We start from the raw sequence: 13,540 nt of genomic DNA on the forward strand, positions 1-13,540 counted from the left end.
TGAGAAAGACTCCAATTCTTTCTGTGTCTTCTTCATTGTAGCTTTGCAATGTAAAGCAGCCTTGGACAAAATCATTTCAAATTTCCTGTATCATTTTCTTCAAGTAGTTATATAATATGATCCAAAATACTGAATCACACTATTATATCTATTGTAACAACAAACAGTCACATACACAGACACTAAAAGAACCACCACCAACAACAAAATAAATACCTTCTCATATAATTTAGTCTCCTGAAGCAATGTAACCCACCAGCCAGGTGTTCCTTATAGCAACATGGTGACGGAGCAATAATATATTTCCATGAAACAAATATATAAAATTTACATCCATTTTCCCATTTCTTTGTGTACATATTAATACATGCACAGACCTATTTAAAATCTAGTCTTGCTGTTTTGGTTTTGATACATATGTTTCTGGACACCTCAATCTAATCAGGCTCGTTCTACTGTACACCTGCAGGTGCTTCCCCATCATCTGCTTTCAATGGAAAACTATATTTGTCTTTTTAAATGTAGAGGTCATAAAACTTAAAAAAACCTGTCTCATGAGTAGACTACTTATTGGTGGGCAATAATACATTACATGCTATCAATTTGTTATGTTATGCTTTGTACAATCAAAACTTGATTTTTTGCACATTATTGAGGAAAGATATGTACCTAATATCTGTCTTCCTTTTTGTCTCTATGTCATTTTCATTCTTCCATATAGGTGACTAAATGTGTATTTGCAAAGCAGCATCTGAAGAAGCAAAAATTCTTTATATGTAACCTGATATATGTAAGGGACAAATAGCATTGAGGAAGTACTGAGGACTGTAAGTAAATGGATGATATGTGCCTAACTGAAACTATATTAAATAGTACTATTTTGGACTTTGAAAGTATTTATCAGAGGAAACTTGCAAACTGGACAGATCTTTTGAAGTACAAATGCACTAAATAGGAGCAAATAAGGAAGTTCGTCTAGGTCTTCTTTCTGATATTCCACATTCAATAACATATACCCTAGTTTTGCCATTCAAGAAAATGTGCTTAGGAGAAAGATGTTTGTTATTTAACATTATCAAACCAAATGTGATGGTTTTCAGAATGACTAAGGAGGACAACAAAAATGACAATGTCATTGTGAGCAGTATAGGCACAGAAAAAGGAAACTACTCAATGAGTTTCAACAGGAAGACAGGTCCTCCAAGTTGTGTGATTCTGTATTTATAAAGGTAATGTGGAGAATGTGCATTCTCCTGTGTCCATACTAGATTAATATACAGGCATTGTCTGTCCTTCTTCTCATTCTTCAGGATATTCCACTTTACATGCAACATAATCCAAATTGTTATTTGTTCAAATATGTAAATATTCTTATTTCATAACATTAATACCTTTTATTTGTAACCATTTAAAAATTTAGTGTATGAGATAGAAGTTGAAGAAGGGAAAGAGTTCTGCAGAGGTTGTGATGTCCTGAGCAAGAGTACCTGCATTTTTAAAGATGTGTAATTATGAATGCTATACTGTTTGGTTTCTTTTGTTGTTGTTGTTATTTTTCAAGACAGTGTTTCTCTGTGTAGTTTTGGAGCCTATCCTGGCACTTGCACTGGAGAGCAGCCTGGCCTCAAACTCACAGAGATCTGCCTGCCTCTTCCTTCTGAGTGCTGGGATTAAAGGCATGAGCTGCCAATGCCCAGCTACCATTCGGTTTCTTTTAGCATATCTACTTAGCATTTATCATGTACATGTGGATACAGATTTCATCAAATGTCATATATCTACTAAAATAATAGTTTGATGTTATTTTAGAGAAAGTACTGACAGTTTCAAAACTAATTCTCTTGAATATGAGGCCTCCTTAAAAATATGGTACGTTCATGTAAATACTACTTTTGAGAGTAAGACTATTCTACATAGAGAACCTTATGATTTCTACACATTTCACCAGTTTTCTTGTGTCAACCTTTCCTCAATTTTAGATTTTAGAGGAATGTCCCATTGTTACAGCCACTATGTATCTATTTCCATAAAACTTTACCATGTCCCTGATGACTAGATATCACAATGGAATTATTTTGACCATCCCAAAGGTCATAAATGCTGATTGTATTATGCCCAGGGAACAGGAAAGTTGTTGACTAATCAAATCAGTATGCCTTTTAAAGCTCTTATGGTGGTTGTTAAGGAACAGTTCCTGGAAATCACCTAGGAAAATTTGCCTACTGAATGATACATATTGAAATAAGGGGATCTCCAAGAGTTTCAGGCAACCTAGTCTACAGAGTGCCTTGTTCACAGAGAGAGTAAAATGACAGCTACAGCTACACACAGAAAATCCCTATTTTGAACAAACAAACAAACAAAAAAAACCAAAGCAAACTCCCTGGTACTTAACAATTGCTTGAGAAAAAAAATACAACGACTAAATTGACCACATTTGTTAATTTAACATACAAAATCTTAAATGTCTACTACTACATTAAAATAAGAGTACAAAAAACAACAAGCCACCTTAAAATACACAGAGACAATTATTTACACACTCTATACCACTTCAGGTTGTGAAGATAAGAGCTCAGATATTACTTATAAAAAGTAAATTTTTGAATATTTCATCCCTATATGCCTAGGTTATCATAGATAGGAAATTAAACAAGGATAACCTGGCCATGTCTTTTTTACATAATCCTAACAGGAATTAATTTTTTCAAGGCATTTCTACATTTTTAAGGTATCTGATGCTTAAGGCAGAGAAGGTAATTTATACCTTTTGAGAATAACATAACTATATGTAGAGAAAAGCACTCAGTAGCAAAAAATATGCTCAGGTCTAATATAAATTTAGAGCAAACATAAAAAATATAAAGATACAAAATTCAACCTAATGCATATAATAGCAAATCTGATGCATTGGTGACATTGCATTTCTCCTGAAAATAACATGTGATATTTTCATTCTTTTTATAACTTCCCAAGATATAATAGCCTCTTCACTGATTGTGATTCTAATGGTGACTTCTCTAATGGACTGATACATAGGAGCAAGAGGTAATCCAAGTGAATATATACCACTGAAATTAACAAGACATTACCTCATCCTCTTTGGGGTGGCAGAACTTCATATGGTGAGCATGATAAGGGAGATGAATCTTCATCAGGCACTACAAGTGCAAATGTGTACATAATATTCAGAAATCATGAACCATAGAATTTAATACAATGTATTTATTACCTTAATATGGCTCCCTTTCGAGCAATCATTTACTTGCCTCAATGTTCAGTGTATTTAATAAACCTGCCTCTTTCTTATCTCTATACAATGATTCTTCTTGCTTGTTCAATTGTGAATTAGAAACATTATGAGTTACTGCAGTGTTGTAGGTTTTCCGACAGTGAGTTGAAACCCCTCTATCCCATCATTTTGTGTGTGTGTGTGTGTGTGTGTGTGTGTGTGTGTGTGTGTGTGTGTTTGCCTGTGTGGTATTTTATTATAGGCCTATGTAATTCATTCTGAGGCTGAATGAAGATGCTCCTGAATTGTATCTAATTTGAAGGTCTCTACATGAGGAATAGCTTCCATGGTACCTGAACTCATTATGGAAGCTTCCAAAGGTGGGAAACAATCACAATTTTACTAGGTATGATTCCTGTGAACCACAATTTGTGTCATCATGGCAAAATAACTTTAAAGGAATAGCAAAGTCAAACAGTATGGTGGTAACAAATAACTCTCTAATTGAAATTAAGACCTATTCAATAAGAGAGAAATCATGCCTATAGTTGGAAATTTGCCAAGATATTTAGGAATAGTGAGGTTGGGAATCATGAAGGAGAATCAATGAATGGTAATTTAATAAACGAACAGTATTCTCAACATTCCAAATACCTGTCCTTGTACTCACATAATTCTTACGTCACCACCCTTCATGCAGGACATTTGTCTTTGCAGCAGAGAGTATTTCCTTAAAGGGCAACTAGACAATAGGCATAGATGTGGAATGAACTCCCAATTTACACATCAGACATATCTACACTACAATTTTTGAACCTAAGGCTCAGGTATGATTTTTTCCGGTGTATAACTGACATAGGATCTGGGACTGATATAAGATTATATCTTCTTTGGATGTCAGAATCTTTATACTCCATGTTCCAACAAGTGAGAGGCTAAAACATGAGTTGTACAAAGACATCAGTAATAGATATGCTAACATGGAAGAGAGAACTGTGGTATAATATTATTTTAAGATGTGTGACTTTTATTCATTCTGTATTGTTTAATCTGTGAAGCTGTGTTACTGTGCCTGTATAAAAAACCTAATGGTTTAATAAATAGCTGAATGGAAATACTGAGGCAGGAGCAAGGATAGGTAGGGCTGCCAGCTTAGAGGATAAAGAGAAGCAAAATCGGAGAAGAGGGGCAGCAGGAGAGGAAGGACGAGAGAGCATCAAGGGTCAAGCAACAAGCCACACAGACGGCCAGGGAGTAAGAAGGAAATAGTATATAAAGAGTAATAAAGATACAGTCCCTAGAGGAACAGGAAGAAGGATTAATTTAAGAAAAGCTGGCTAGAAACAAACCAAGCTAAGGCTGGGCATTCATAAATAAGAATAAGCCGCCATGTGTGATTTACTAGGGAGCTGGGTGTGCCCCTCCCCTCAAAAGAGTCAAAAGTCCAAAAGTGTAAAAAGCATTTGAAACAATAGAAAATCCAGTGAGGTTCAACCATACACATGGAACTACAAGTAATTAAATAATAATGAGAGTGTGAGGAATAGTAGCTAAACTGATATTCAATATTAATGGCCAGCCATGAAAGCGCACATACATTTAATATATTAATGATGTTACAAGGTATACTTATTTATTTAGGAGTACATAAGTTTATATGTAAACATATTTGACTCTAACAGTAATTAATAATAATAGAGTCCATGACTTTGAATGAGAACAAAGGTGAGCAGGATGATAATATATGGAAGGGAAAGGCAGGATTGAATTATTTTAGTATAATTTCAAAACCTTTAAGAAAGATTTTAAAATCCTATATATCAAAAGTAACACATACTTTTTAATGTATTTGTATATAATGTAAATCTACTTATTATATATTATATAAAATATAGGGTTAAAAAACTCATATATACATAAGTGTTTGTGTATGTGTGTGCGTGCATGTGTGCCTTGGTATACTATAGCACAGGTATATTTCTGCAGCCATGGAAACTCTTCCTTTCTTTTCTTCCCTCATTTATTTTGGGTAAAGACTTTGCAGGTGTGGCATGTTGGGAGAGAGGAACACCCCTACACATATAAGTAACACCTTACCTCTGTTGTGAAGGACAACCAATAAACTCATTTGTTCATTGGTTTGAAATTTATTGAATGCTTGCTGGTTTGTTATTGGAAACTTATCAGAAGAGGATGACTATTTATAGCTCCTTTTGGAAAAGAAATATAGCAAGAATATCAACACAGTATCAGTACCAATTATTGCTACTTCTGGACTTAAGTGAGGCACTATTTTCAGTAGAGTGTAATTGACCAAGTAATTCCAGCTAGATGGTCAGCAAACTCAGAGATCTGACAATTTCTTCTTCTCAAGTCCTGGTATTGCTAGACCACATAATTTTACTGACATCCGTGCTTACTTGAGAGATGAAACTCAGCATTTAATACATGCAGTCCCAGTCTATTATTGAATGATCCATTTTCCCAGCTATGAATATTTTAATTTTATGTAAAATACAATCACTTTACTGTATCTCAAGGAACACACTGCAAAAAAACACTTTGAAAACCTCTAGTTTTCCTCTGTCCTATTTCTGATGCTATCCTCTGAGTTCCCTGTCAAGATTCAATTTAACATTGCTGGATCCTGCACTGAAATCTGAGGAAAATAGAACGATGTCTGTGGGAACCCTGTCTGTGATCCTAAAACATGCAAGGGAAAATGACAGGCACAGAGTACTCTCCCACATGCTCCAACTCACACATGTGTCAAGGATCTCAGATACATTTGATCTATATTACAGAATGGTTTGACATATTTTCAGTCCATCAGATGATACAAGTTCACATTTATCTTAAATCTTACAGAAAGTCATCAACCAGCTACAAGCCACCCTTCCCCCCCAACCCCACCCCACACGTACTCCTGGGACCTTCCCGGCCACTTCCTAAAGAGAGCTCACATCCTGTTCCAAAGCCTGCCATGGTGTCAGCTGGCAGATTCCTGGGAATCCCTCCCATGTGTGAGGCCAACAGTGGAAAAGATTAATTTAGCTGCTCCCTGTTCTAGTAGGCCTACCCTCTGGTGTTGGAGCTGGAAGTGAACCCTGAGGCTTAACAGGGCTCATGGGTGTTGCTACTGTGGTTTCTGCTGCATTACAATGATGTCACCTCGCTGCCTGGGTGCTGAGCTGCTTCTTTCTGCATCTCCAGCTACAGGACTTGAGCAGGAATGAGCTCATGCCGCTGAGATCTGAGCTGCTGCCTCACAGGAGCCCCTGCATGCCGATGGAAAGGAAGAAGAGGATCTGCAACCCAGGCTTGCTACTCTATGGCCATTCCATGAGTAACTTCACAGCACATTCCATGTACTCAACCTCACAGGCACCTGCTTCCATTATGGTCCTGCCTAGCTGTTGGAGCTGGGAGCCCTGTAGACCCTTAACATGGAAGGCAACCTGAACCTGGGAGGTAACCAGATGCAGAGCATTCCCACTATAACTTGCTGACATAGCTGCCTCTAGAGATCCTCAGACCTATTCATAAGGAAGAGTTGTTTTTTCATGAAATACATAGGTTGTTCTGTTAGAGATTTATCATGTGCCCCTCCAACTCTTCTGATAATACGTGCAATGAACATTAAGTTACAGAATTATTTCTTATACTCCCTATGATTTTCCTGAGAATCTTCTTAGATGCTTGTGTTTAGCCAGCAATTGCCCAAACCCCAAGTATGGAGGGGTATATTTTGACTGCTGTGTCAGACATATTAAGTCTGTGGACTTCTTTGGGAAGTATCACATCCCCCTGATTCATTGTTTGTGTTTTCCAGAATGCTTTTCCCCTTGTAGCTCTGCCTCACACACCTCTACCTCTAAGATGGCATCTGACTCAGAAGACGAAGCCAGGATGCTGCACACAGAATATAGAATGTTCTTCGTGGATAACAGCAGTGTGTGTTGAAAAACACTAAAACTAAGCTAAGGTGATTAAAAAAGAAAATGGAGCTTGAAGATTATTGGAAATATTAGTATTTTCATCTTGAATGTCCATGTAAGAGTTGCAAAGTTGTTATATGATTTACATTTCATATATCTGTTCAGTATGATAGAGTCGAGGTTCCTGTATAGATTTTGAGTAGAATTTATTCTGAATGGCAGTACAAAAGTGTGGTTGGTCACAGTTTACACTCAGGTCTTTTATGAAACACTAGCAGAATGGTAGACTCTGGAGAACTGTCATAATCAGCCTGGGGTGATGTCACCAGGGATACTTGGGATGACTAAAGTAAAGCATCTTGACTGCTGTAGTGCCACAGGTGTTCTGGTTTGGCTGAAAACTATGCCATAAATAGAATGAGCCTTCTTTTTGTGTCAATTCAGGTCGTGTGCCTCAGACAAACTAACTTGTACATTATGGACTATCACTTTTAAATGGAATATTCAAATTTCTGATTTTCCACTTGTGTGATTGTTAGTAACATTTTATGTTTGTCTGTAATGTGTGTAAGTGCCATAATGGGAGCAAGGATATGGAAGCTTATTCTAGCAATGATTTTAGATCAACCTACAACCCGACACAATGCAATACATTTGGGAATATGCTTTACAAGGCTAAATAAACAACTATGTATATAATGCCTGATTCCTGCAGGCATGGAACTCTTTATGTAGAATGTGCTAATCTGCCTGTACCTCCTGGTACTGGCATTAAAGATGTGTGCCACCACCTACTTACACATCATCTTATCTTCATTTTTCTGGCTGTAATGATCTCTTGAAATCCTGGCTTTTGAAATTATTGGAGGCTACAGTTATGATCCATCTATTTGCCAAACACAGAATAATTGTGATTGGCATAAAAGTATGGACAGCGAATAATCTAAGAAAAAGTGCTTTATAACATGGGACTAAATGAGCAGAAGTCAGATATGGTGGTGTACACGTCCAAACCAGCACTTGGGAGGCAGAGGCAGACGATCAGAAGTTCAGTACACTAAGAAAGAAATATTGATAAAACAGGAATGAAAATATGACACTGCTGTTTTTTTGAAACTGCTGTTTTTTTAAGTTGTTGGAGAAAAAGAAATTATTGTCATTGCAGATTAACAAATTTTAAGAATTGATTATCATAAAAATATTATTAAAATTATAATTTGGCATTAGAAAATATTTAACTCTCACTATGATTAATGAACTAACATATAATAGCAGGAAGACTGGTTGCTACACAGTAAATGTTTTTTCAGATTGCATTAGGTCTTCAGGTTAGCTCTTTAAGGGGGCTTTGGTGAATCTAGTTGTATGCTTAGAATATATCTATGTTAGTGTCTTTTTTTCTATAATAGTTATTTTGTAGATTATTTTAGTAGATTTTATTAGGAGACTTAGGGTATTTCAAGGTCTGTGTGTGTTTTTTGGTTATGCCATGAAACAGAAGAGTTTCATGACTGCAGTTGTGAAACGCTGCTATATCAGTCCTCTTACCTTTTCCTCAGAATAGTGTAGTAAAATCATTTTTTTTATTTTTTGTATTTAGAACTTTTATTTCTGTGTTTAAAGAAGTGAGGTTTCTGCTAGTAGTGTAATTTGTCATAGTAGTTGTAAAGTCTTGTTTTTAACTCAGTGAGCAACTTTAAGCGGCCTACTCCAAGATTAGGACAGGCACAGATGATTTGTCAGTGCCCACATGCCTAACTGTAAATATATTGTAATTGTATCACTTTAGTTAAGCAACACAGAATGTTTTCATGATCTTTCATCAAGGTGTGTATTGTAGCTTTCTGTGGTTATAGTGAAAGTATGTAATTAGTGTGACAAACCAGTCTTTTGTCAACAAAGGATATTATAGAGATAGATCCAGGGTGCTGTGCATGCTTTTTTAGCTTTATCCTACCCCCTGCAATGATAGCTTTTACTGAAATCCTCATTGGGAGTTGTTTTCCCTTTTTTTCTTTTAGTTTTTTTTTTGTCCTTTTTACCCATTTTGCCTTATCATTTCCAAGTGATACCAATTATAGCTAAATGTATTTTCTTCTTTTTCATACTTTCCCTTAAAAATTAATTGTATTCATTAACTTGATGAGATAGGAACTGGTTGTCTATAAATGTAATAATCTTCTGAAGTGAGCAGATTGTGTCATACTAGAGTCAGATGGGCATGGAAGAAGCTTATTATGGAGTTTGCCTTAGACATGTCAGGACCAGCCATTTGGACAAAAAACTCCTCATGCACTGACTGGTTGGCAGGATGCTGTCCAAACTAGACAGACAAGTTAAGAAGAAAAACGACTGCTCAAGTAACCAAGGAAATGCATGATCCTTCATTTCTGTGGTCATCAATAACTCTGCCAGACATTCTGGTCATATGTCGATGTCAATTCTAAAGTTTATATAATTACTTCTGGAGTCCTTGGTGGTATTGAAGGCTAATAATTATGGTTATGGATTTCTTTAGTTATCATAGAACAGTTGCATATAAAGCTTCAAACCAACAAAGATAGGATAGATGATAGAATGATTTCTTAAATTTTGTCAACTGTTAGTGGTCTACATATTGGTATTTATAGTTTTTCCTTATTAAATTTTGCAATACATAATTGGACTTTGTGAAAATTTTAAAATTCCTTATTGTCTTCAGTAGAAAATAGGACATGATTGGGGATGCCCTTCTTTATGATGTGAATATATGTTTCCCTTCTTGATTGATGAATAAAGCTATTTGGCCAATGACCAGGCAGTATATTGTCAGGGAGGACATATAGGGAATGCAGCCAGAGTAGATGAATTCTGGGAGAGGTACAGAGAGTGAGTCTGTAGACAGTTACCATATAACTTCGGGGAAGAGAGGTTTACCTTTTTGTTAAGGTAAAACACCTGGAGATTCTCTGATTAAAGGGTGGTTTAGTGGAATCAACTTGTATGGTGTGGATATTTGCATAGTAGGTTTCTTGTACAAAGTATTCTTATTTTAGTAGATTATGTTAGGAGATTTTATTAGTAGACCATATGGTAATTCAGGGTCTGTGTGTGTCTTTGTGTTTTATCATGAAAAACAAGAGTTTCATGACTGCAGTTGTGACCTGCTGCTATATAAGTCCCTTTACCTTTTCCTAAGAATAGTGTAGTAAGATCATTTCTTCTTCTTTCTTATTTAGAAATTTTATTTCTGTTTTTCAAGGAGTGATGTTTCTACTACTCACATAATTTTCTAGTATTTATTTGTCTAGTGTTTATAATGTCTTTCTCTTTTTTTCACTCACTGATCAACTAAAATCTGCCTATTCCAATATCTGGAAAGGCACAGATGACTCGGTTTTGCACCCACTTATCAAACTATAAATAGTTTGCAATTAGATGACTTTAGTTAAGCAACAGAGAATGTTTCCATGGAAAACATTCACTATGACAGGGGCAAATCTCCTGGATTAAATCCTGTAATTTCTTGATTGACAATTTCCCTGATGCAAGTAGTAACATGATATGCATGTTACAAATTACTTGCAAATAGAGCATCTAACCATGCATACCCTTTGAAGCCCCCCAGACAGGAATTATACTGTTATACTATTTCATCTTTTATAAATGTAAATATTCCAGTCTGTGACATATACATGTATCCTTTGTTGTTTTTTCAACAAAATGTTTATTATGGCTTTCTATGGTAATAGTGAAACTATGTAAATTGTGTGTCAACCCAGTCTGTGTTGCTTTCTCAGGGGTAATTCAGGGTCTCTGTGTGTTTCTTTGTTATATCATGAAAAAGGAGATTTTCAGGACTGCAGTTGTGAAGCAACAGAGAATGTTTTAATGGAAAACATTCAGAATGATGGGGCCAAATCCCCTTGGATGAAATCCTGTACTTTCTTCATTGATAATTATTCTGACCCAAGTAATAACATGAGTAGTATTTTAGGACTTACTTGCATATAGCCTTGTTAATAGAGTACCTAACCAAACATACATTTTCCAGCCCCATAGAAAGGAGGTATGCTGTTTCATCTTTTATAAATGTAAATATTCCAGCCTGTGACATATATATGTATCCTATGTTCATCTTTCAACAAAGTGTCAATTAAGGCTTTATATGGATATAGTGAAACTATGTGAGTAGTGTGTCAAACCAAGCTACGTGGCAGAAAATGTGCATTATTGAGATAGATCCAGTTTGATCTGTATTTGATGTTAGCTACATCCTTGCATGCATAACTTTTAGTGATATCCTCTTTGGTAGCTGGTTTACCTTTTTTCCATTTTTTAAAATAATTTTTCCTCATCATTTACTAGAGATTCCCATGATTGCTAACTCTTTCTTTCTCAAAGTTTTCCTTAAAAAATCTGATTATACACATTAACTTGATGAGATAGGAATTGGTTATCTATAAATATAATCATCTTGTGAAGTCAGCAGTCCATGTCCCAGAGGAAGACGGTCATCTAAGAAACTTGTTTTGGAGTTGGCCTTTCACACGGCAGGGCCAGCGATTTGGACAAGAAACCTTTCTTTCCTTGACTGCTTGACACCATGCTGTACAAACTAGACAAACAGGTAGGTCACTAAGAAGAGAAAATGCTGAAGTTTCCAAGGGAAAGATGATCTTTCATATTCCTTCTTCATCAAAAAGTCTGCCAGACATTCTGGGCATATAGGCTGAAGATGGATGCCCCAAGAGTACAGAGTAACCTTTGGTGACTTTTTGGAAGAGAGTTGTCTCTGTCAGTTCTAGAGTTTATATGTTTTTTCTGTATTCTTTGGTGGTGTTGAAGACTGATAATTATAGTTATAGATTTCCTTACTTATGATAAAAGATTAGTTGCAAATAAAGCTTTAAACTAACAAAGATAGATGGTGTAATGTTTTCTTTAAATTCCTCAAATATTAATGGACTACATATTGGTAACTGTCTTTTGCCTATTACCTTTTGCAATACATAACTGGGCTTGTGAAATTTATAAATTCCTTGTTTTCTTCAGTTGAAAAAAAAGGACATGATTGGGAATGCCCTTCTTTATGAAGTGCAGATATGTTTCATATATGTTGATTAATAAAGGTATTTTAGCCAATGGTCAGGCTTTATCTAACTTGTGGGTATACATAGGAAATGCAGCCAGAGTAGAATTCCTCGAGAGATACCCAGAAATTTTGTCTCCAGACAGTTGCCATGTAACTGTCCAGAACATAGGTTGCCCTGATTTTCTGTGGTATGCTAAACCACCTGGAGATTCACTGATTCATAGAAATGTGTTAGTAATTACAAACAGCCAGCCAATTTGAAGCCTGAGACTAAGGACAAATAGTTTATAATTAATATATGCCTCTGAGTGTTAATTTGGGAGTCGAGTATGGCAGGATCAAACTGAACACTAAGTTCTGCCTACATATTTATCTTAATGGAACAATTACTTAGTTGCTTTGTTTTGTGTAGAGGGAAGTCTGAGAGGCCCTGTTCTCAGAGATCACAAGGTCAACAATGTGTTGCTGAGAAACAGTGCTGACCCCAGTAGTCAGTTTCTAAATGTCATATGCAAACTTGCATTGAGTTTTTTTTTTTTCATCTTGTGCTCATTGGTTGTTTGTTAGCAACAAAACAATGGGAAAGAATTTCTACATAACCAGCCTTTTCTTTTCATATATTTGGAGGTCAAAACCCATCAAATGTTGTTGAAGAAATTTTACTTTTATTTTGATCAAAGGTGAGCATACATTTTCAAAATGAGTTGGTTTGGTGAACCCAAGAACACAATCAGATAAAAAGTGTGTCTGTCTAGGTGTCACCTTGTGTGTATTCAGATAACTAAAATCATATTGGGAACATAACAGAATGAAGTGGTGAAAATAAGGATGTGGAGTGAACACTTAATAAATTAATATTCAAAATTGGAACTAGATATATTATAACTATACATGTACATAGTAAAGATCTTTCCTTGGGCTCATAAAGAGTGATTTTTTTTTACTGCTTTGAACATATTTTCGTCACACATGTTTGAGTTAATATAGCCAAATTTCACACAAGTACTGTGTGGAAGGTTACTAAAATTTAAAATCTGGAACAATTAATTTGGTGCTTGATTTGTTCATATAATAAAAGTTTAGAATTCATAGTTTGTCTTTAATGAGTTGTAAATACATTTGGATATTCATATACACAATTATAGATATGTGCATTTATACAATGTATAATAAGTACATCCACCTACCCCATCTAACAATCAAAGCAATTGTGGAGATACTACTTAAATGCGCTTCCCTGGTAATGAGATTTATGTCTATCTTATGGTCATCCTAGAGCCTTCCTCTAGGAGCTGA

At 35.6% G+C, this 13,540-nt stretch overlaps 1 long non-coding RNA gene across 3 annotated transcripts in view; it reads left to right on the plus strand.

Annotated features, from left to right (window-relative positions):
* The window catches only part of LOC113838609, a 31,122-nt gene extending 17,787 nt beyond the window's left edge, over positions 1-13,335 (plus strand). For 2 of the 3 annotated variants that reach the window (XR_003488709.2, XR_003488711.1), the window contains exons 3-6: positions 722-827; positions 2,977-3,125; positions 6,446-6,703; positions 7,065-13,335. This is a non-coding gene — a long non-coding RNA (uncharacterized LOC113838609). Of the gene's footprint in view, positions 1-721; positions 828-2,976; positions 3,126-3,932; positions 4,060-6,445; positions 6,704-7,064 lie in introns of all 3 variants that reach the window. The other variant, XR_003488710.2, reaches the window with a different exon arrangement.
* Positions 13,336-13,540: the final 205 nt, after the last annotated feature.

The sequence above is a fragment of the Cricetulus griseus genome, unplaced genomic scaffold, assembly GCF_003668045.3.
Source record: "Cricetulus griseus strain 17A/GY unplaced genomic scaffold, alternate assembly CriGri-PICRH-1.0 unplaced_scaffold_44, whole genome shotgun sequence".
NCBI classification, from domain to species: domain Eukaryota; kingdom Metazoa; phylum Chordata; class Mammalia; order Rodentia; family Cricetidae; genus Cricetulus; species Cricetulus griseus.